The sequence below is a fragment of the Anomaloglossus baeobatrachus genome, chromosome 8 (genome assembly GCF_048569485.1).
Source record: "Anomaloglossus baeobatrachus isolate aAnoBae1 chromosome 8, aAnoBae1.hap1, whole genome shotgun sequence".
Taxonomy (NCBI): Eukaryota; Metazoa; Chordata; class Amphibia; order Anura; family Aromobatidae; genus Anomaloglossus; species Anomaloglossus baeobatrachus.
In genome coordinates this window covers 48880688-48902971 of record NC_134360.1, presented here as the reverse complement: position 1 = coordinate 48902971, position 22284 = coordinate 48880688, and the positions used below count along the sequence as shown (strand labels likewise).

Below are 22284 nucleotides of genomic sequence, written 5' to 3'. Positions count from 1 at the left end.
AGTATGAGATCTGATCTGGGTATATGAGAAGCTATAGTTAGGTATAAGGGCAAAAGGGTCTCTTTTAACTTTTTGGATTGCTACTTCCAATAGTTGGCAATATAGTTCATCTCCTTCCTCCCGAAGAGACAATTTGAATATTTCCCAGAGAAACATTGCAGATATAAAACTCCTCAATGGCAGCAGGATTAGTATGTAGGGTCTCTGCAAGGAAAAAAGTTTTTCCCTTAGATCCCAGTATAGCTTCTCATACAGCCAGATCAGATCTCATACTTTGTACTGACAAGGGGCAATCACCCCAAAACACTGTGTCTGCAAATTGAGGTTCTAATCTGGCATAAATCCTAAGTCATATGAAAAGGCTTGTTAAAGGGTCACTTTTGACTTTTAGGATTGCTACTTCCAATAGGTGGCACTAGAGTTTGTCTGCTATCTCCCTGAAGAGACAATATGAATATTTCCCAGAGGAGCATTGCAGCTATAAGACTGCTCACAGTCAGCCAGATGGTTGGCCTGTCTAACGTTTTTCCCTTAGATCCCACTATAGGTTCTCATACAGCCAGATCAGATATCATACTTTGCACTGACAAGGGGCAATCACCCCGAAACACAGTGTCTGCAAATTGAGGTTCTGATCTGGCATAAATCCTAAGTCATGTAAAAAGGCTCGTTAAGGCTATGTGCGCACGCTGCATTTTTTTCTGACTACAAAGATGCAGCATTTCTGGCCCCAAAAACGCACAACAATGCACCCATCGGAAAAACGCATAAAAAACCGCATGCATTTTTGCACATTTTTTGCTGCGCTTTGATGTGTTTTCTGCTGCGTTTTTGTCCAATGCATTCAAAGGGTGAAAAATGCAGTGAAAAATGCAAAAAAAATTGACATGCTGCATCTTTGTGCTCACCACGAAGACGCAGCCAAAAACAAAAAAAACTGAACTGTGCGGACAGCCAAAATAAAATCTCATAGACTTTGTTGGGGAAGGAAATTCATGCAGTTTTGAGACCAAAACTGTACCCAAAAGAGCGCAAAAACGTGGCAAAAAATGCAGCGTGTGCACATAGCCTAAAGGGATACAGTGTATTGGGGTGATTGTCCCTCGTCAGTGCAAAGTATGAGATCTGATCTAGCTATATGAGAAGCTATAGTGGGGTATAAGGCTATGTGCGCACGTTGCGTAAATACATGCAGTTACGCTGCGCTTTGTAGCGCAGCGTAACTGCATGCGTCCTGCGTCCCCTGCACAGTCTATGGAGATTGTGCAGGGGACGTGCGCACGTGGCGTTTTAGAGCGCAGCGCTTCGGCTACTGCTGAAGCGCTGCGTAAAAAGAAGTGACATGTCACTTCTTCCGTGCGCTTTGCCGGCAGCTCCTGCTCTGTCTATGGGAGGAGCTGCAGGCAGAGCGCATGGAATCGGCTTCACTACGGACATTTCTGCAGCGATTTAAAGCGCACATGTGCTCTTCAGATCGCTGCAGAAATTTCTGCAGTGAACTGTACGCAACGTGCGCACATAGCCTAAGGGCAAAATGCTCACTTTTGACTTTTAGGATTGCTACTTCCAATAGGTGGCGCTAGAGTTCGCCTCCTTCCTCCCTGAAGAGGCAATTTGAATATTTTACAGAGGAACATTGCAGCTATAAGACTCCTCACAGGAAGCCAGATTCGTTTGTCAGTCTCCGCAAGGAGAAACTTTTTCCCCTAAGATTAACAATTTTGAACAATTTGGCTTTTACAGGCTCTTTGTTTTCCTGCACATCCTACATTGATGTGGTCTGTGGTCATAAATCAGCAGAGAGGAGCTCAGAAAAGGGCCGATAGCGTTAAAATAAACAACAGAACACGGAAGTTAGAAAAGGCAGTTGGTGAAACCCTTTTAACGAAATCCAATTCCAAAAATATTATTTAGCCATAATTACCTGCCAAAGTATGAACAGAAAAATTGTCCTCTTATGCGGGCAGCCCCTAATGATGCAGGGCAGTCACTAATTTTGGGAACTTTGCACGGTATGTCTGAAAAGACCTTCAAGGGTGTCTTATTTTAGGCAGATGAGCTCTGCAACCTGCCTGAAAAAGCTTTAAAGGATGGAGATAAATATTTCTATGTAGCAATGACATACTATTCACATGTCAAAAGTCATAAATGGGTTAAAAGAAGTGATCTGACCATTCTTCAGGAGCACCACAACCTAAATAAAGAAGTCTAAGCAGCCCAGGAAGACAGATGGAAGATGTCTGGCATCTTTTATAGTGTTTTAAAAATACCATTAAAAAAATGATTTCCTGTAGAGTGTGCACAAAGGCTTAGACTCGTATAATATTGTATAGATAGGACTATCAATGAGACATTAGTTTTACCCTCTTCTGCCAGAAGAGGGCAGCATCACTGTTCCCTTACTTCCTAAACAGCAGCACAATAATGAGGTTAATTCCATCCATGTGAACTAGTAGGACAGATGAAATATTGAATGAAACATATTAAACCCTAATGATCTTGTACCCACGACCCCTCACCCTATAAAAAGCTGCTTAAGCTTCTTAACCAGTATCATGTATGCAGAATCTTCAGGGCACTCTCTCAAAACTAAAGGAGGATGAACCTGATCCCTTTATAGTGATTGTCCAGCCCCAGTTTAAAATAAGTCTGCAGTCACTTTATGTGACTGTGGACTTGTGAGTCTTCACATCACACGCACTGTGCACTGCGCGTATTCGCCATTTTTTGAAATGGGAATGGTGGTCACGTGGCCGCATGTATGAAATATGCAGACTCCCTGCCAGAACACGACTAGTGGGCATGGCCTTGCTCCCTGTGCATGCTAGTTGGATGCGCCCGCTATATAGAGCCAAGTCTCACTCAATATACAGTACAGACTAAAAGTTTGGACACACCTTCTCATCTTTAGAACAACTGTTAAGAGGAGACTTTGTGCAGCAGGCCTTCATGGTAAAATATCTGCTAGGAAACCACTGCTAAGGACAGGCAACAAGCAGAAGAGACTTGTTTGGGATAAAGAACACAAGGAATGGACATTAGACCAGTGGAAATCTGTGCTTTGGTCTGATGAGTCCAAATTTGAGATCTTTGGATCCAACCACCGTATCTTTGTAGAAAAGATGAACGGATGGACTCTACATGGCTGGTTCCCACCATGAAGCATGGAGGAGGTGTGATGGTGTGGGGGGGGCTTTGCTGGTGACACGGTTGGGGATTTATTCAAAATTGAAGGCATACAGAACCAGCATGGCTACCACAGCATCTTGCAGCGGCGTGCTATTCCATCCGGTTTGCATTTAGTTGGACCATCATTTATTTTTCAACAGGACAATGACCCAAAACACACCTCCAGGCTGTGTAAGGGCTATTTGACTAAGAAGGAGAGTGATGGGGTGCTATGCCAGATGACCTGGTCTCCACAGTCACCAGACCTGAACCCAATTGAGATGGTTTGGGGTGAGCTGGACCGCAGAGTGAAGGCAAAAGGGCCAACAAGTGCTAAGCATCTCTGGGAACTCCTTCAAGACTGTTGGAAAACCATTTCCGGTGACTACCTCTTGAAGCTCATCAAGAGAATGCCAAGAGTGTGCAAAGCAGTAATCAAAGCAAAAGGTGGCGACTTTGAAGAACCTAGAATATAAGACATATTTTCGATGTTTCACACTTTTTTTAGGTATTTCATTCCACATGTTTTAATTCATAGTTTTGATGCCTTCAATGTGAATCTACAATTTTCAGAGTCCTTAAAATAAAGAAAACTCTTTGAATGAGGTGTGTCCAAACTTTTGGTCTGTACTGTACTTGTTTTGAGTAAGGCATGCCCCATTAGTTGGGTTCTGGTCGGGAGTCTGAATATCGCACACTCACCTCCATGTGACCACCATTTCCAACTAAAAAACTGGTAGCATGTGCACTGGGAGGATTCATAACAGTGAGGGCAGTCAGAGAGTGGAACAGGCTACCGCGGGAGGTGGTGAGCTCTCCATCAATGGAAATCTTCAAGCGGAAGATGGAAAACTATATAGCTGGGATTATTTAGAAAAACCTGCACTCGCAGGGGGTTGGACCCGATGGCCCTTGAGGTCCCTTCCAACTCTACCATTGTATGATTCTATGACTTCTCATTTAGACTGGACAACCCCTTTAAGGATGTCCAGCCCCTATACCTATCTTGTGGGGTATCATATAATGTAAGGACGTCTCTGTCACAGGTCTGCACCCACCAGGACGACGTATAGCGAGACTGAGTGGTCTCTTCATCTTGATATTCCACTATGAAAGTGAATAATAATAAATTGTGAAATACGAAGATCATATTGTTTGTACGGGAACTATTCTTAAGAGGCCTTGAAGGTCTAAACTTCAGTCCTGTTGGCTTTTGGGTAAGACTCTTGTCTAAGGCTCTTGGTGGAGGTGGCCTGAATCGGTCTCCTAGGACAGTGTTCCTCAACTTCAGTCCTCAAGGCCCACCAACCGTGCATGTTTTCAGGATTTCCTTCGCATTGCACAGGTGTTGGAATCATTCCCTGTGCAGGTGAGCAAATTATGACATTGTGCAATAGTAAGTAAATCCTGAGAACATGACCTGTTGTTGGGCCTTGAGGACTGGAGTTGGGGAACACTGTCCTAGGAGAAGATCTGCCATCTCAGACCTGTGCTAAGATGGTACTTTGACTGAGCCCTAAATATGTACGGTGTCTCTCTGAACCATGAGGTGGAATCTGATGGAATGGACCTTCAATCCTCAGTGTTGTGACAAGACAGATCTCATTATTAGAGAACTTGATAAACCAAGTCTTGAAATAATCATAAAAAGGCTCTCACGTCCACCAACGAGAAAATACAGATCAGGGGATTTAGGCTTTTCCTCTACGTACAAGATGGTTCATAAATCCCTATCCAAGGAGGTTACGTTCTGCAAGATCTATAGGAGAACTTCACGTCTTGTCCTCAGCAGATCTACCTTGACATATCCGTACTAGAGCTTCTGCCAATTTTTTCTCTCCAATATTCCCTAACTTGTCATTTGGAGAGATCATCTTTCAATGTTTTATTATACATCTTCTTTTTATGAGGAACGTAATCTAGTTTTTGGAACCATCCTGTTTTGAGATTTATAAATTTGAAGCTGACAAAGGTTGAGAATTTATTAGCACTGGTCAGATCTCCATCCTTCTAGAGCACTCTCCAGAATAGTGTCGTCCACTGGCGGACACAGACAGAAGAGGACCCCTGTGCCAGAACAATATATGGGCTCTTTGAAGCCAAGAGCTTATCATAATGCACAATTCCACCTAGTTTGGAATAGAAATGGGCCACCTGACCTCTTGGGCCCCTGAGCGATGTGATATGTCTGGCCATGGCGCCATCCTTGGTCAAACTAAGTCTCCTCCCGCCCGATCAGATTTCCTTTACAGCTTGTGCTCACAATACATCTATCAACCAGTATAGGTTAATTTTTGGGTTCTCGGTAAAGACGGCTTTTTGCGTTCAATTTCGAATTCCTCCAGTCAAGACCGCCCTCCCTATGGACTGCCGCTTGTAAAGTCCCCATTGTTGCACTGTTAGTTCAGACGTAAGGGAAGTGTAAGGTTTTTATGCTAATCTGTTAATCTTAATGTTTTCCTTAGTTTTAACAGCAGCACAAGTCTCCTGCCCTCATATCAGCGATATATTAATCACAGCACAGTGTATGGGGGGTAAGTGGCCATTTATAGGGTCAGGGGGTCCACACTCTTTAAGGTTTAATGTGTTTCATTAAAGATTTAATCAGTCCTACTAGTTTATGAGCTGAATTATCCTCCATTGACTATGGGAAAACAGATTAATATAAAAATCCACTCTTCTACACAGTGCAGGAGAATTGTTTATTGGCTTGGTGACTTTTCGTTACACTATGGAAACACATTGCATCATTTGCCCTTATATCTACGCCTGAATTGCGTAGGAACCACACCTGATACGTATGTATACCACTAAAAATGACTTGGGATGGTGCATTTCCTTAATATCAATACTTTATTGGATACAAAATTTAAAAATATTTTTCATTGACATACATATATATAAACAAGGTCACAAAAATTTCACACTGGACTTGCTCCAATACCACTATTTTAGGTTCTATTGCTGCACTGACTTGTTATTAACATTTGTCGTGACCATTCTGCATTAATTGGTAAAATTTCTCCTCCATATGGATGCTTAAATGTACTATTTCCTGCTCCCTATTCCTCCCATGTGCTATTTAATTTACACTGCATACTAGTGATTCGTGGGAAGGTTAGTTAGCCTGGGAGATAATGCAGTCAAGCGCAGCTTTTACTGACCTGTTTAATTCTTAATGTGGTTGTGTTGTCCTTTGTCCCGACGCGCGTTTCCCACTTCTTCAGGGGACGTGTGCACATTAAGAACTAAAAAGGTTGGCACTCTCTGAATACTGTGGGTAAAGGTTGGCACTCTCTGAGTACTGTAGGTAAAGGTTGGCACTCTCTGAGTACTGTAGGTAAAGGTTGGCACTCTCTGAGTACTGTAGGTAAAGGTTGGCACTCTCTGAGTACTGTAGGTAAAGGTTGGCACTCTCTGAGTACGGTGGGTAAAGGTTGGCACTCTCTGAGTACGGTGGGTAAAGGTTGGCACTCTGAGTACGGTGGGTAAAGGTTGGCACTCTCTGAGTACGGTGGGTAAAGGTTGGCACTCTCTGAGTACAGTGGGTAAAGGTTGGCACTCTCTGAATACGGTAGGTAAAGGTTGGCACTCTCTGAATACTGTGGGTAAAGGTTGGTACTCTCTGAATACTGTGGGTAAAAGCTGGCACTCACTGAATACTGTAGGTAAGGGTTGGCACACTGTGAATACTGTGTGTATGTGGGTAAAGGTTGACACTCTCTGAATACTGTTGGTAAAGGCTGGCACTCTTTAAATACTGTGGGTAAAGGTTGGCACTCTCTGAGTACTGTAGGTAAAGGTTGGCACTCTGTGAGTACAGTGGGTAAAGGTTGGCACTCTCTGAGTACGGTGGGTAAAGGTTGGCACTCTCTGAGTACAGTGGGTAAAGGTTGGCACTCTCTGAATACGGTAGGTAAAGGTTGGCACTCTCTGAATACTGTGGGTAAAGGTTGGCACTCTCTGAATTCTGTGGGTAAAGGTTGGCACTCTCTGAATACTGTGGGTAAAGGCTGGCACTCTTTAAATACTGTGGGTAAAGGTTGGCACTCTCTGAGTACTGTAGGTAAAGGTTGGCACTCTGTGAGTACAGTGGGTAAAGGTTGGCACTCTCTGAGTACGGTGGGTAAAGGTTGGCACTCTCTGAGTACGGTGGGTAAAGGTTGGCACTCTCTGAGTACGGTGGGTAAAGGTTGGCACTCTCTGAGTACAGTGGGTAAAGGTTGGCACTCTGAGTACAGTGGGTAAAGGTTGGCACTCTCTGAGTACAGTGGGTAAAGGTTGGCACTCTCTGAATACTGTGGGTAAAGGCTGGCACTCTCTGAATTCTGTGGGTAAAGGTTGGCATTCTCTGAGTACTGTAGGTAAAGGTTGGTACTCTCTGAGTATGGTGGGTAAAGGTTGGTACTCTGAGTACAATGGGTAAAAGTTGGCACTCTCTGAATACTGTGGGTAAAAGCTGGCACTCTCTGAGTACTGTGTGTATGTGGGTAAAGGTTGGCATTCTCCTAGTACTGTAGGTAAAGGTTGGCACTCTCTGAGTATGGTGGGTAAAGGTTGGTACTCTGAGTACAATGGGTAAAAGTTGGCACTCTCTGAGTACTGTAGGTAAAGGTTGGCACTCTCTGAGTACTGTGTGTATGTGGGTAAAGGTTGACACTCTGTGAGTACTGTAGGTAAAGGTTGGCACTCTCTGAGTACTGTGTGTATGTGGGTAAAGGTTGGCACTCTCTGAGTACTGTGTGTATGTGGGTAAAGGTTGACACTCTCTGAGTACTGTAGGTAAAGGTTGGCACTCTCTGAGTACTGTGTGTATGTGGGTAAAGGTTGGCACTCTCTGAGTACTGTGTGTATGTGGGTAAAGGTTGGCACTCTCTGAGTACTGTGTGTATGTGGGTAAAGGTTGACACTCTGTGAGTACTGTGTGTATGTGGGTAAAGGTTGCCACTCTCTGTATGGTATGAACAATCTGTGCCTTGTACGTAGTAAATTATATATGGCACTATCTGGGCAATGCTTATTATTTAGCCAGGAAATAGCCCTCCTTATATACATATACAGGTGTAATGAGGGTGGGCTTACATTGTATTACTGTCCCTAATTCCTCAGGAAGTTGGAAGATTTATGACTTGTGCACAGTAATATATGCGGCTTGTACAAGTCATCAGCGTAATGTTATCAGGGCCTTATTGTTTGATATGAAATCCTCTAGTGCAGCTGGTACAGACATATTGGATGTGCACCATATAACTCCTGCAGACATTACAGCAGGCTGTGTGTATAAGGTTACAGTACCGCTCATGACCTGTAGGAGGCAGTGCTAGACTTCCAAACCAAACATGATGCTAATAGAGGAACTGTAGGAATCATCATCTGCTAAATAAAAATATAATAATGTGAGGGGGCCGCGGATACCGCTCTAATGCAGATGGAAATATGTTAGTTGTCAAAACACAACCTAATATTTACTTTGTATCATTCAAATAAAAAGTCAATATTTTGCTATTTATCTTTCTAGTCGCAATTAATCTGTTCATATTTGTTCAATGGTGGGATAATTGAAGATAATTGAAGAGCTTAGAGGTCTGCGGCAAAAGCTGTGCAGCAATCCTCATCCTCAGATGGGACATACAATAGAAAGTATTCATTTTATAGGGGGCAGTCTATACACTCCCTGACAGACGTTCTGTCGCTTATCCATGTTATGTAATAAAAGCTTATAACCTGACTTTAAATTCATCCATTGGTTTTATAAATTACTCTTTTGAAAGCTGAAACCCTCCCAAATTTGGTTTAGGTTATGAAAATAAAGTTGCTGAAATATTGATCAGTTAATGAACAAAGAAAAGTCAGATTTTGGCAAGACAAACGTTTTGTCGCCTTGTCATATAATGCACCCAATCCTAGTTTACATCCTCACCTGTGCTCACTAAATGATCGGTTAATTAGTGGGTGTGTATGAAAAGAAACCCAGCTCCCCAGACCTTCACTTGAACTGCAACTTGACCTCTGACAATATGCTAAAAATCCACCCTGCAACCAAAGCCTTGATTATCAAGAGGCTGAAGATCAGATCCACTGCAGAGGTGGCTGGCACCTTTAATGTGTCTCAGCATTAAGTACAAAGAATTAAAAAAAGATTTGAAGAGACTGGAGATGTTTTTGAGAAGCCCAGGTCCGGCAGACCCCGCAACACAACTGCTCAGGAGGAACGTTTATTGGTTAGAAAATCCAAAGCCAGCCCCTCTTCCACTGCAGCAGAGCTCCAACAGGCCTGGTCACCTCAAGTCCCTGTGTCAACTAGAATAGTTTGTAGGATTCTGTCTTGAAATGGCCTCCATGGTAGAAACAGTGCCCAGAAGCCAGCACTAAACAAAAGGCAATTAAAAAACTGTGTGGCATTTGCCAAGTCCCACAGCCTGCTAAACACATGGACGCTGGAAAAGTGGCAGAAGCTGGATTTCTCTGATGAATCTTCAGTTGAATTACACCACAGCCACCGCAAATACTGCAAGAGACCTACTGGAGCCTGTATGGATCCAGAAAACAGTTAAGTTTGGTGGTGGAAAGATCATGGTCTGGGGTTACATTCAGTATGGGGGAGTGCGAAACATTTGCATGGTGGAAGGCAATATCAATAGCCTAAAATATCAAGAAGTATTAGCTACCTCTTACATTCCCAATCATAAAAGGGGTCAAATTCTGCCGCAGGATGGTGCTCCATCTAATACATCCATCTCTACAACAAAGTTCCTTCTGGCAAAGAAGATCAAGGTGCTCAAGGACTGGCCAGCCCAGTCACCAGACAGGAACATCATTGAGCATGTTTGGGGTAGGATGAAAGAGGAAGCTTGGAAGACAAAACCAAAGACTCTAGATGAACTCTGGGAGGCATGTAAGACTGCATTCTTTGCTATTCCTGATGACTTCATCAATAATTGTATGAATCATTGTTGAACCGCATGGATGCATTCCTTCAAGCTCATGGAAGTCACACAAAATATTAAATATGGCTTTAATAGCACCACAACTTCATTCACCAATGTTATGCAACATATTTTGTATTAGAAGTTAATTATTTGTTTGAATTTCACATTACTTTCTGTGGGCGACAAAACTTTTGTCTTGACAAAATCTGACCTTTCTGTGTTCATTAAATGATCAATATTTCAGCTTTGCAGCAACTTTATTTTCATAACCTAAACTTTGGAGGGTTTCAGCTTTCAAAAGAGTTATTTATGAAACCAATGGATGAATTTAAAGTTAGGTTCTAAGCTTTTATTTACATAACATGGATAAGCGACAGAGCTTCTGTCAGGGAGTGTATATCATGAGAAGTTAAGTGTCTCCATGTTGCCTGCGTAGACCGCTGCTTTTATGTAGCAATGCTGGTTATCACAGGGAGATGCCCGGATCTGGCTATTATCTTTGCCCCCCCTTTATCTCCTCTATATATGAAGTATCCATACACCTGTATACATATCAGGAAAATTCCTTAAATTGTACCTCTAATTTTAGGATAAACTGTCATGAGTGTGCACATCAGGAATATGTCTCCCATACACAGAGAAAAAGGTTTTGGTACCGTGTTAGCCAGTTGAAAAATGATTGATTGCTCTCACTGAGAGAAACAAAATTATAATTTTGTAGTTGTGATACCTTTTAATGGCTAACTAAAATAAAAAATAAAATATTACAAAGCAAGCTTTCAATTCCACAAACCTTCTGGACCTAATACCTGAGAATCCAAGGATGGTAATTTTCTATATGCTACCCAAGATTCATAACATAAGCCAGGTAACCCAAAGAGGGCAATCATCTCAGGGGTGGGAATGCTCACTGAAAAAATCTCTGGGTGGGTAGATAATGTCCTTAAGCCACTGGTAAGGAAGACAGCCAGCTAGATACAGGACACCACTGACCTTTTAAAAAAGCTATCTACAATAGGTCCCCTACCCGAGAGTACCATCTTAGCCACCATGGATGTGGAATCCTTATACTCTAACATCCCACATGAAGATGGACTAACCACCTGCCAAATATTTCTTGTAGCTAATGGGATCCCTTCTGAGTCTGTATTAAGAATCACCAGATTCATCCTCTCTGTGATGACATGCACTCTGTCAGTGCCTAGCATGGGTTAAGTTTCTTAAAATTCAGCCAGACATGAAGATAGTTTGTTTATAGACGGGGATAAGCCCCTCATTGTTTCTACAAGACTCTTAGGCTATGTGTCCACGGTAGAGAGGGGAGCCAGCACGATCTGAAAATGGCATGCATCATATAAAAAGTGCAAATTCACAGATTTATTCCAACTGTACTGTAATATAAATGAGATTTTTAGCAAATAATTGATCAATTCTTTGAGCCACCCCTGCCAACGTCACGGCAAATCTCAATAGGGGGGTCCTACTCTATATTCTGTATTTCATGTGCCATGCGGCCTCCGAGATAAAGTTAAAAGCAGAACCATAATGGAGCACACATACCTGTAACCTGTATATATAACCGCTTCTATGTTGCAAAAGAGGCAATTGTGGATAGAGGCCAGCCCAGGTCCCAGCATGTGGAGCAAGCTCTACACATACCAGGACTATATCAGAACTGACCCTCTCAGTGCCAGACAGCAACCATTGATAAAGGCGGACTGTGGCGCCCCTGACCTGGTCAGGCACCACTGAGTACTGCACCCATGCTGGGGACAGTACAATACAGGTAATCCAGAAGGCTGACTGGGGTGTGGAACACAGGCGCATAGTGATCAGGTCTCACACATGTACCCATGAGAGGACCCCTGGGGATCCCAGGAGGGGGCAAGCCTTCACCTTCACTGGAATAGTGGAGGGGGTAGAGCCTCCATCTCCTCTCAAGGGGTGTGGTGGAGAGTCTGGTTGCTAGGTGGCGTAGGCAAGAACAGGAGAAGAGGAGGAGTGAGCCAGTTCAGTGTAGAGTCCAGGGAGCTCAAGTGAGGAGCAGATCCCTGGAGCTGTGCAATCTGACAGCGTCCGCGCAGTGGCTACAGACGGGGGAGAACGGTCAACTAGGAGTGCTGCCTGAAAGCCAGCTTCAGCTAGAGAGTGCAACGGAGTGGGAAGTAAGGAGACTGCTAGAGAGCACCAGGCCCAACCGGGCGGCAGATCCCGAAGCGGGGATAGATTCAACTTTCTTCTGCTAAACCTGCCGGTGTGGGGCTCTTAAAGCCCACACCACAACACTACAAAAGCCGCAGCCACGTAACCGCAGTGAGGGCCCATAGGTCATAGGAGGCAAGAGGCTGGAGTGGCCTGGTCCGGGGAACAAGCACACGGCAAACAAGAAGGGGAGAGAGGCTTGGAGCATCTTCCCTGGGTGACCCCCATAGGGACTAAAAGTCGGGGTCACCCCAAACCACCAAGGGCTAAGGAAGGCGAGTCAGTAGTCACCCTCATAAAGTCAGCCTGAAGGATACCTGGTTCCCATCTGGTTCATCCCAGCTAGGCCCGGGCTACTCACCCTGCCATCAAATGTGAGTAAAGCCCTTGAAAGACAGCTCTGCCTGTGTGAGTCATTCTGCGACTTGTGGTACTACAAACCTACATTGGGCCCTGGGGCTTGCCTCACTCTCAGGAGGCTACTACATCCGACTGCACCCACCATCAGCCCCAGGCGTCCCCTAACCTGCAGTGGCGGTCCCCACTGACCGCAATACTGAGAGTGGCGTCACAATCAAACAAGAAGATTTCCTACCAGTGACGGAGATCCAGCAACGTGGAGTCCCTGAAGGTAATGCACCGACACCGACACAGCACCTGCGGGGCTTCACATCTGGCGTCACGAACAGGATAAGGACTAGACCTGTTCAGACAGGTGACCATGTGCCTGGGCGGTCCGCTTGAAAAATTGGAAGCGCCGCCATATTGCCACCATGAAAAGCGCGCTGAAAAACAACAGCAGCCCGCGCTGGAAGAAGTTACCGCCCACGAAGAGGTGTGGCTACCCAGAGATCCCCTGCAGAGTTCTGACCTCGCTGGTGAAGAAAGCGGAAGCGTCCAGAGACGGCGGAGCAGAAGAGAAGCCAGCAGCTTGTTAGAGAAAATGGAGTCCAGACGCGGATACCCAGAACCAGGCACTGCTGCCTGGTGGTGCCGAGAGCTTGCCATCTTCTGCGACCGGCTGGAGGCCGGGATTGTGCGACAGCTTAGGGAAGAACGCACGGAGCTCCTGGAGATGGCTGCGGCGGTGCGGACCTACGAGGAGGGAGCCGCGCGACGCATGTCAGACCGAGCGGCGACGACGCAGACCCCGATGCAGCCACAGATGGGTGAGTCGAGTGATGCCCCGGCCAGCACAAGTGCCCCGACCCCTGCTGCCACGCCCGCGGTCCCGGAAGAGGCGCCCGGCGCGGCGCACCGAACCAGGCCGCAGCCACGCTAGATGCGGCCCGCCAAGCCCAGGCCGCTGGAGCGATGCCCCGCCTGTCCCGCAGGGCTCCGACCACCACGGCAGTGCTCATCCGTGCTGCAGGTGTGACGCTGACCCAGGCTGCCACCCTGCTAAACCCGGTCCGCCAAGACCCCAACGCAGCAGCGACGCTCGTCCGCGCCGCAAGTGACATGCTGAACCAGGCCGCAGCCCCGCCGGGTGCGGCCCGCCAAGCTCCGATCGATGCAGCGACGTCTAGCCCAGCCTGCACAGAGCCCCCTGCAACAGCGACACTGATCCAGGCCGCCGCCATGCCGGGCGCGGCCCGCCAAGACCAGGCCGCCGCCATGCCGGGCGCGGCCCGCCAAGACCAGGCCGCCGTCATGCCAGGCGCGGCCCGCCAAGACCAGGCCGCCGCCATACAGGGCGCGGCCCGCCAAGAGATTGCATCACTATTTTCCCCGGCCTGCAAGGCCAGAGCAGACACCGCTCCCCAGTCCAGAGAGGTCCCTGCTAGGAAGACCCTGATAGGAGAGGACCCCGAATACTGGAAGCTGAAGGCTGACCTAGAGGCCCAGTTCCCACAAGAGATGGTGGATCGGTACCTGCTCCCTCCGTATACCCCCAAGGAGATTCAGACAACCCCTGCAGCTGCGCCAGAGAGTCCACCGCCCAGACCAGCTGAAGAAAGCCCATCCCCAGCACTGCCACCAAAAGAGTGCAGCGAAGAACTAAGGGGGAGAGGAGACCATGAAGCAGAAGGGCTGACTCCGACGCCAACCGCAGCAGACCCATACCCAGAGCCAGAGATGCTGCCCTATTCCCGCTGGGAGGAGGAAGACTTGACACCGTCAGCAGATGAAGATCAACCCAAAGACCTCACCTGGAAGCCCACAGGCATGAATCCAGCCCGCAAGACACGGCGCAGCAGAACACAGGTTGCTCCAACACCGCAGTCTCCAGAGCAGAGGGAAGTCACGGTCAGAGACCTGGAGGAGAAAAGGTGCCTAAGAAGGTCCAAAGCCCAGGCTAGAGGACCCCTTTACAGAGGAATAGTAGAGGACTTCAACTTGAAAAGCGGATACGGCTTTATTGTGGTAAAAGGAATAAAAGAGGGCATATTTGTAAATCGGAGAGATGTTCAAGCCCACCTGCCCAGAGGACATTCAGGCAGAAATTTGAAAATTGGGGACTTAGTACAGTTCACCTTGCATCAAGGAGAAAGGGGCTACTATGCCTTAGACGTAGCACCATGTCCCAGACAAGAAAGACAAGAAAGACAAGAAAGACAAGAAAGACAAGAAAGACAAGAAAGACAAGAAAGACAAGAAAGACAAGATAGAGATAAAGAACCAGATGTAGAAACAGACGAAGATCAAGAAAGGAAAGATAAAGATCCTACAGATGAAACAACCACAGACAAAGATCCTACAGATGAAACAACCACGGACGACGACGGAGAGCAAGAAAGTCACGGGTGCCAGTGCCCTACATGCCCACGCCCTGGTGAAATGGAGGAGTAGAGTAGAGAAAAGTAAAGTAAAGTAAGAAGAGAAGTTAAAGTTTTGAAAAGTTTTGTTTTGCAACGTTTAAGCATGTGCCCACAAAAACTATTGTGAGAAAACCATAAACCTTAAGGCTATGAACTTGCTATAGCCACAAACTCTCGCAGTGTAAATAGTTACACCAGTGGCACCACCACCAGGGCCAGCCTGTTTAGGGGCTTGGCTCGTCTGCGACCAGGGGGGGCCCGTCCGTAGAAAAGGGCCTTGGCTCACCTGCGACCAGAGAGCACGCCTGTTTATGGGGCCTTGGCTCACCACCACAAAGAGGGTACCTGGCCAGCACCAACTGTGGAGGCCGCCTCTGCATCCTGCCAGAAGGGGCTGAGGGCGCGGATCCACCAGGCCAGGTAGACCCTGAAACCACCAGCCCATGAAAGCCGCCTCTACATCCTGCCAGAAGTGGCTGAAGTCGCGGCCAATGGGAGAGGAAGATTGGAGGAAAGGTCTGGGGAAACGGATGGCCCAGACCTGGTTACCAAAAAGAAACCGGTGACCTGCCTCCTGAGAGGGTTTTGGGTGGGTTAACGGACTTGTGGGTGGAGGGTGGTGATGTACGATAACTGGTGATCTTAAAATGTTTTACATGTTTTAATGTTTTATGCATTTTAAAATGTTGTCTTGCAGCCCGAGGACGTGCTGGTGATAACTAAGGGGGAATGTGGCGCCCCTGACCTGGTCAGGCACCACTGAGTACTGCACCCATGCTGGGGACAGTACAATACAGGTAATCCAGAAGGCTGACTGGGGTGTGGAACACAGGCGCATAGTGATCAGGTCTCACACATGTACCCATGAGAGGACCCCTGGGGATCCCAGGAGGGGGCAAGCCTTCACCTTCACTGGAATAGTGGAGGGGGTAGAGCCTCCATCTCCTCTCAAGGGGTGTGGTGGAGAGTCTGGTTGCTAGGTGGCGTAGGCAAGAACAGGAGAGGAGGAGGAGTGAGCCAGTTCAGTGTAGAGTCCAGGGAGCTCAAGTGAGGAGCAGATCCCTGGAGCTGTGCAATCTGACAGCGTCCGCGCAGTGGCTACAGACGGGGGAGAACGGTCAACTAGGAGTGCTGCCTGAAAGCCAGCTTCAGCTAGAGAGTGCAACGGAGTGGGAAGTAAGGAGACTGCTAGAGAGCACCAGGCCCAACCGGGCGGCAGATCCCGAAGCGGGGATAGATTCAACTTTCTTCTGCTAAACCTGCCGGTGTGGGGCTCTTAAAGCCCACACCACAACACTACAAAAGCCGCAGCCACGTAACCGCAGTGAGGGCCCATAGGTCATAGGAGGCAAGAGGCTGGAGTGGCCTGGTCCGGGGAACAAGCACACGGCAAACAAGAAGGGGAGAGAGGCTTGGAGCATCTTCCCTGGGTGACCCCCATAGGGACTAAAAGTCGGGGTCACCCCAAACCACCAAGGGCTAAGGAAGGCGAGTCAGTAGTCACCCTCATAAAGTCAGCCTGAAGGATACCTGGTTCCCATCTGGTTCATCCCAGCTAGGCCCGGGCTACTCACCCTGCCATCAAATGTGAGTAAAGCCCTTGAAAGACAGCTCTGCCTGTGTGAGTCATTCTGCGACTTGTGGTACTACAAACCTACATTGGGCCCTGGGGCTTGCCTCACTCTCAGGAGGCTACTACATCCGACTGCACCCACCATCAGCCCCAGGCGTCCCCTAACCTGCAGTGGCGGTCCCCACTGACCGCAATACTGAGAGTGGCGTCACGATCAAACAAGAAGATTTCCTACCAGTGACGGAGATCCAGCAACGTGGAGTCCCTGAAGGTAATGCACCGACACCGACACAGCACCTGCGGGGCTTCACAGGACCAGATCAAAGTATGGTGCTTAATTAGCAATGCCTGTGGAAAGGGGTGAGGCAACTGAATGTGAACAGCTACCAACAGGAGGAATATATTGCAAACCAAGATCAGGCGTGCATAGCATGGTGGTGACCAGCCACCAGACATTTGTAGCATAACTACAACCAAACAGAGAGAGAGGGGAGCCAGCACGATCTGAAAATGGCATGCATCATATAAAAAGTGCAAATTCACAGATTTATTCCAACTGTACTGTAATATAAATGAGATTTTTAGCAAATAATTGATCAATTCTTTGAGCCACCCCTGCCAAAGTCACGGCAAATCTCAATAGGGGGGGTCCTACTCTATATTCTGTATTTCATGTGCCATGCCATTTTTTTTTTTTATTATAGTACAGTTGGAATAAATCTGTGAATTTTCACTTTTTATATGATGCATGCCATTTTCAGATCGTGCTGGCTCCTTTTTCTCTGTTATGACTGTAGTTATGCTACAATTTCTGGTGACTGACCATCACCATACCATGCACGCCTGATTTTGGTTTGCAATGTATTCCTCCTGTTGGTAGCTGTTCATATTCAGTTGCCTCACCCTTTCCACAGGCAATGCTAATTAAGCACCATTCTTGGATCTGGTCCGCCTTTATCAATGGTTGCTGTCTGGCACTGAGAGGGTCAGTTCTGATATAGTCCTGGTATGTGTAGAGCTTGCTCCACATGCTGGGACCTGGGCTGGCCTCTATCCACAATTGCCTTTTTTGCAACATAGAAGCGGCTATATACAGGTTACAGGTATGTGTGCTCCATTATGGTTCTGCTTTTAACTTTATCTAGGAGGCCGCATGGCACATGAAATACAGAATATAGAGTAGGACCCCCCTATTGAGATTTGCCGTGACGTTGGCAGGGGTGGCTCAAAAAATTGATCAATTATTTGCTAAAAATCTCATTTATTTTTTTTTATTATTATAGTACAGTTGGAATAAATCCTGTGAATTTTCACTTTTTATATGATGCATGCCAATTTCAGATCGTGCTGGCTCCTTTTTCTCTGTTATGACTGTAGTTATGCTACAATTTCTGGTGACTGACCATCACCATACCATGCACGCCTGATTTTGGTTTGCAATATATTCCTCCTGTTGGTAGCTGTTCATATTCAGTTGCCTCACCCTTTCCACAGGCAATGCTAATTAAGCACCATTCTTGGATCTGGTCCGCCTTTATCAATGGTTGCTGTCTGGCACTGGGAGGATCAGTTCTGATATAGTCCTGGTATGTGCAGAGCTTGCTCCACATGCTGGGACCTGGGCTGGCCTCTATCCACAAGTGCCTTTTTTGCAACATGGAAGCGGCTATATAGAGGTTACAGGTATGTGTGCTCCATTATGGTTCTGCTTTTAACTTTATCTAGGAGGCCGCATGGCACATGAAATACAGAATATAGAGTAGGACCCCCCTATTGAGATTTGCCGTGACGTTGGCAGGGGTGGCTCAAAAAATTGATCAATTATTTGCTAAAAATCTCATTTTTTTTTTTTATTATAGTACAGTTGGAATAAATCTGTGAATTTTCACTTTTTATATGATGCATGCCAATTTCAGATCGTGCTGGCTCCTTTTTCTATGTGTCCACGGTAGAATGTTGCTGCGGATTTTTCTGCATGAAAATCTGCTGCTTTCCCGCAAAATCCGCACCTTTTCAACGGTGCGGATTTGCCGCGGATTTACCGCGGAATTGCCGCGGATTTTGGTGCGGATTTTTTTTTCTTTTCCCAATTCTGAAGCCAAAATCCGGATCTAAATCCGCAACAATAATTGACATGTTGCAGATTTTTCCGGATCAAAATCCGCGGTAAATCCGCCGCGGAAAAATCCGCAGCATGGGCACAGCATTTCCAAAAAGCCATAGAAATGGCTGGGAAGTGCCGCTGCTGCAGATTTTCGGGAAATCCGCGGCTTTTCCGCGAGAAATCCGCGGCAAAATCCGCGCATTTTCCGCAGCGTGGACACATAGCCTTAGGAGTCTAGTGTTACAGTTCTTGTTGACTCATGTAATTGCCTTGGCCAGTGAAGGTCAGATACCCAGACAAATTTATTATGCGATGTAACTTATCTGTCTCTCCCTCATCTCTACCAGAGACCATTATTATTAGGGATATTTTGTATACAGCTTGAAATATAGCCAATAAGAGCCCAGTCTTATGCAACAATCGTGAAGACCACAATGGTCTGAATGGAGAGCTCAGGGGTATAAGAAGGAGGACTGTCCATTGCAGGGGTAGACTCTTGCTGCATGAAACCAATCTAGGATCTGCGGATCCGATTGGCAAGCCATAACCGAACCTGGATTATAATACTACATGGACTTCAGCATTTAATGCAAGGATTCGGCTGAGATATCAAGGACTACCTAAGGAAGGAATCCAACTTGGGACAATGCAGTCACCTGAATACAGGTTTTGCGGCCCTCAGCCAGCTTCGTTAATCTGGCGTTATTCCATTCTCAGTGGGTAACCGCTGAAAGTGGGGTGCTGCTGGATTGGAGTAAGTAGCCCTGGAAGCTCTGAGGCACGGACATTCTAATCCCTGGTGAGCCAGCGGAAGGGTGAGACTCTGTTGCCGGTTAAATTTTGTGGTTTTGCTGGTTATGTGCTATGTGCCGTTAATTGTTTGGGGATCCAATAAAGTCTTAATATTGTGATTCCCTCACCCTGTATTGTCTGAGTAGTGTTCCGCCCACGGTTAAGGAGGTCGGGCGATCAGTTGGGATGAGCCCTGGGCCATGCTGTCTTTCTAAAGGCGGACAGATCAGCGGACATGAGCACCCACTGACCCCCGTGTCTCCACACTCTCACACAACTTTTTCTCTTTTGGCGAGGAGCTATATTTACAACGCACAGGAACTGGTATGGGAAGCAAAATGGCACCGCAGTATGCCAACCTTTTTCATGGCTAAACTGGAAAATGACTTTCTAGCATCCTGCTCCCTCAAACCATTGGCCTATTTCCATTTCATCGATGACATCTTATTAATTTGGACCGAATCTGAAGAAGAGCTTCTAAAATTCCATGAAAAATTCAATGCATTTCATCCAACCATAAACTTGACATTGGAACACTCAAAAACAGAAATCAACTTCCTGGATACAACCATAAAAATTCAAAATGGTTCAATCCAGACATCGGTGTATCGGAAACCTATTGTCCGTCCCACATACTTTAGATGGGGAAGTTTCCATCCCAAACACATTAAAAAGTCCTTTATCTACAGCCAGGGTCTCAGATATAATCGTATCTGTTCCAGCCCTGCAGACAGGGATGAACACTTAACCCATCTTAAAAGACATTTTTAAACCAAGGCTACCACCCCACCTCCACTGATGATCAGATCATTAGAGCAACAAGGACCCCTAGAAGTGAACTGCTTCAATACAAACAAAAAGAGTAAAATAGTTGAGTACCTCTGGTGGTGACCTACAACCCACAGCTTGAGGTACTGAGAAGAACGGCCAAGAAACTTCACCACATTCTACATAAGGATAACCAGTTAAAAATAATATCAAAGATCCTCCATTGCTGTGCTACAGGCAACCTAATAATTTCAGGAGCATCATGATCCGAAGCTCAATGCCCTCAGACACACCAAGAGGAACTTATGCTTGCAATATAAAAAGCTGCAAAACTTGCTCTGATCTAGAGACCAAAGACTGGATACAGATCCCTAACACACAGAAGGACCATAAGATTCCTGGGACATTCACATGTTCCTCCTCCAATGTGGTGTACTTAATCCTGTGCACTATATGTCCTATTGGGGGCCTGTATGTTGGAGACACAGGACAGAGACTGAGAGCAAAAATGAGATCTCACCACCACACAATTACAGACAAAAAAAACCTCATTTACCTGTGGCCAAACATTTCTGTGATCAGGACACAACATAAACCACATGAAAGTTGACATATTAAAAGGCAACTTCAGATCACAGAGCCATCGCAGGGTCTGGAAATACAAATTCATTACAAAGTTTAACTCTGTCCACACAAGACTCACCCTGTCAGGAGGATTTATGACACACTACAAAATCTGAGGGGTCTGCTCCAGAGGCTGTGAGGGCACCATGCCTCTGATCCTACATGGACTCTGCTCCAGAGACTGTGAGGGTACCAGACCTCTGATCCTACATGGACTCCACTCCAGAGACTGTGAGGGCACCAGACCTCTGATCCTACATGGACTCTGCTCCAGAGACTGTGAGGGCACCAGACCTCTGATCCTACATGGACTCTGCTCCAGAGACTGTGAGGGTACCAGACCTCTGATCCTACATGGACTCCACTCCAGAGACTGTGAGGGCACCAGACCTCTGATCCTACATGGACTCTGCTCCAGAGACTGTGAGGGCACCAGACCTCTGATCCTACATGGACTCTGCTCCAGAGACTGTGAGGGCACCAGACCTCTGATCCTACATGGACTCTGCTCCAGAGACTATGAGGGCACCAGGCCTCTGATCCTACATGGATATTGGGACAATAAAACTCTCAAACCACTAATCAAAGCTAATTAAGGATTCACTTTCTAAGTTCAGTGTTTGTTTATTTAAATGACCTTTTATTATGCCATCCCTCTGCTCTGTTTGTGCATATATTTGTGTTTCTTCAGATATTTTGTCATACCATGCCTGATGAAGGGACCTGAGATGTCTCGAAAGCTTGCTTTGTAACATCATTTTATATTTATTTTAGTTAGCCATTAAAAGGTATCACAACTACAAAATTATAATTTTGTTTCACTGAGAGCAATCAATCCCATACACAGCACACACAGTCATGAAGGATTCCTGCTCTCCTCTGTATGTAGTACATGTTCAGAAGCAGCAGCATGGAGGACATTATACAGCAGCACTGAGCAGTGTAACGGTGAATCCAGCGCTGCAGTGAAATAAAATAACTACTAGAAAGAAGAATCAGCAACAAGCATATTATACAGCAGTAAACTGTGAAGCTACAAATCCAGCTCTGGGGTGAGATAAAACACCTATTAAAAGACGCATGGAGGACATTATGCTGTAGTACTGAGCAATGTAGCTGTAAATCCAGCTCTGGGGTGAGATAAAACACCTACAGTGCTGGCCAAAAGTATTGGCACCCCTGCAATTCTGTCAGATAATACTCAGTTTCTTTCACAAATTCTTTGGTATTATTATCTTCATTTAATTTGTCTTGGATTAAAGTTGACTCAACCTCTGTCCTGTGTCCTTGTGTGCACCACATTGAGCATGGAGAAAAGAAAGAAGACCAAAGAACTGTCTGAGGACTTGAGAATCCAAATTG

General features: G+C 46.3%; 1 protein-coding gene across 1 annotated transcript in view; it reads right to left on the bottom strand.

Annotated features, from left to right (window-relative positions):
• Positions 1-22284, bottom strand: part of OXTR (oxytocin receptor) — an 81969-nt gene that overhangs the window by 3161 nt on the left and 56524 nt on the right. The window lies entirely within an intron of this gene.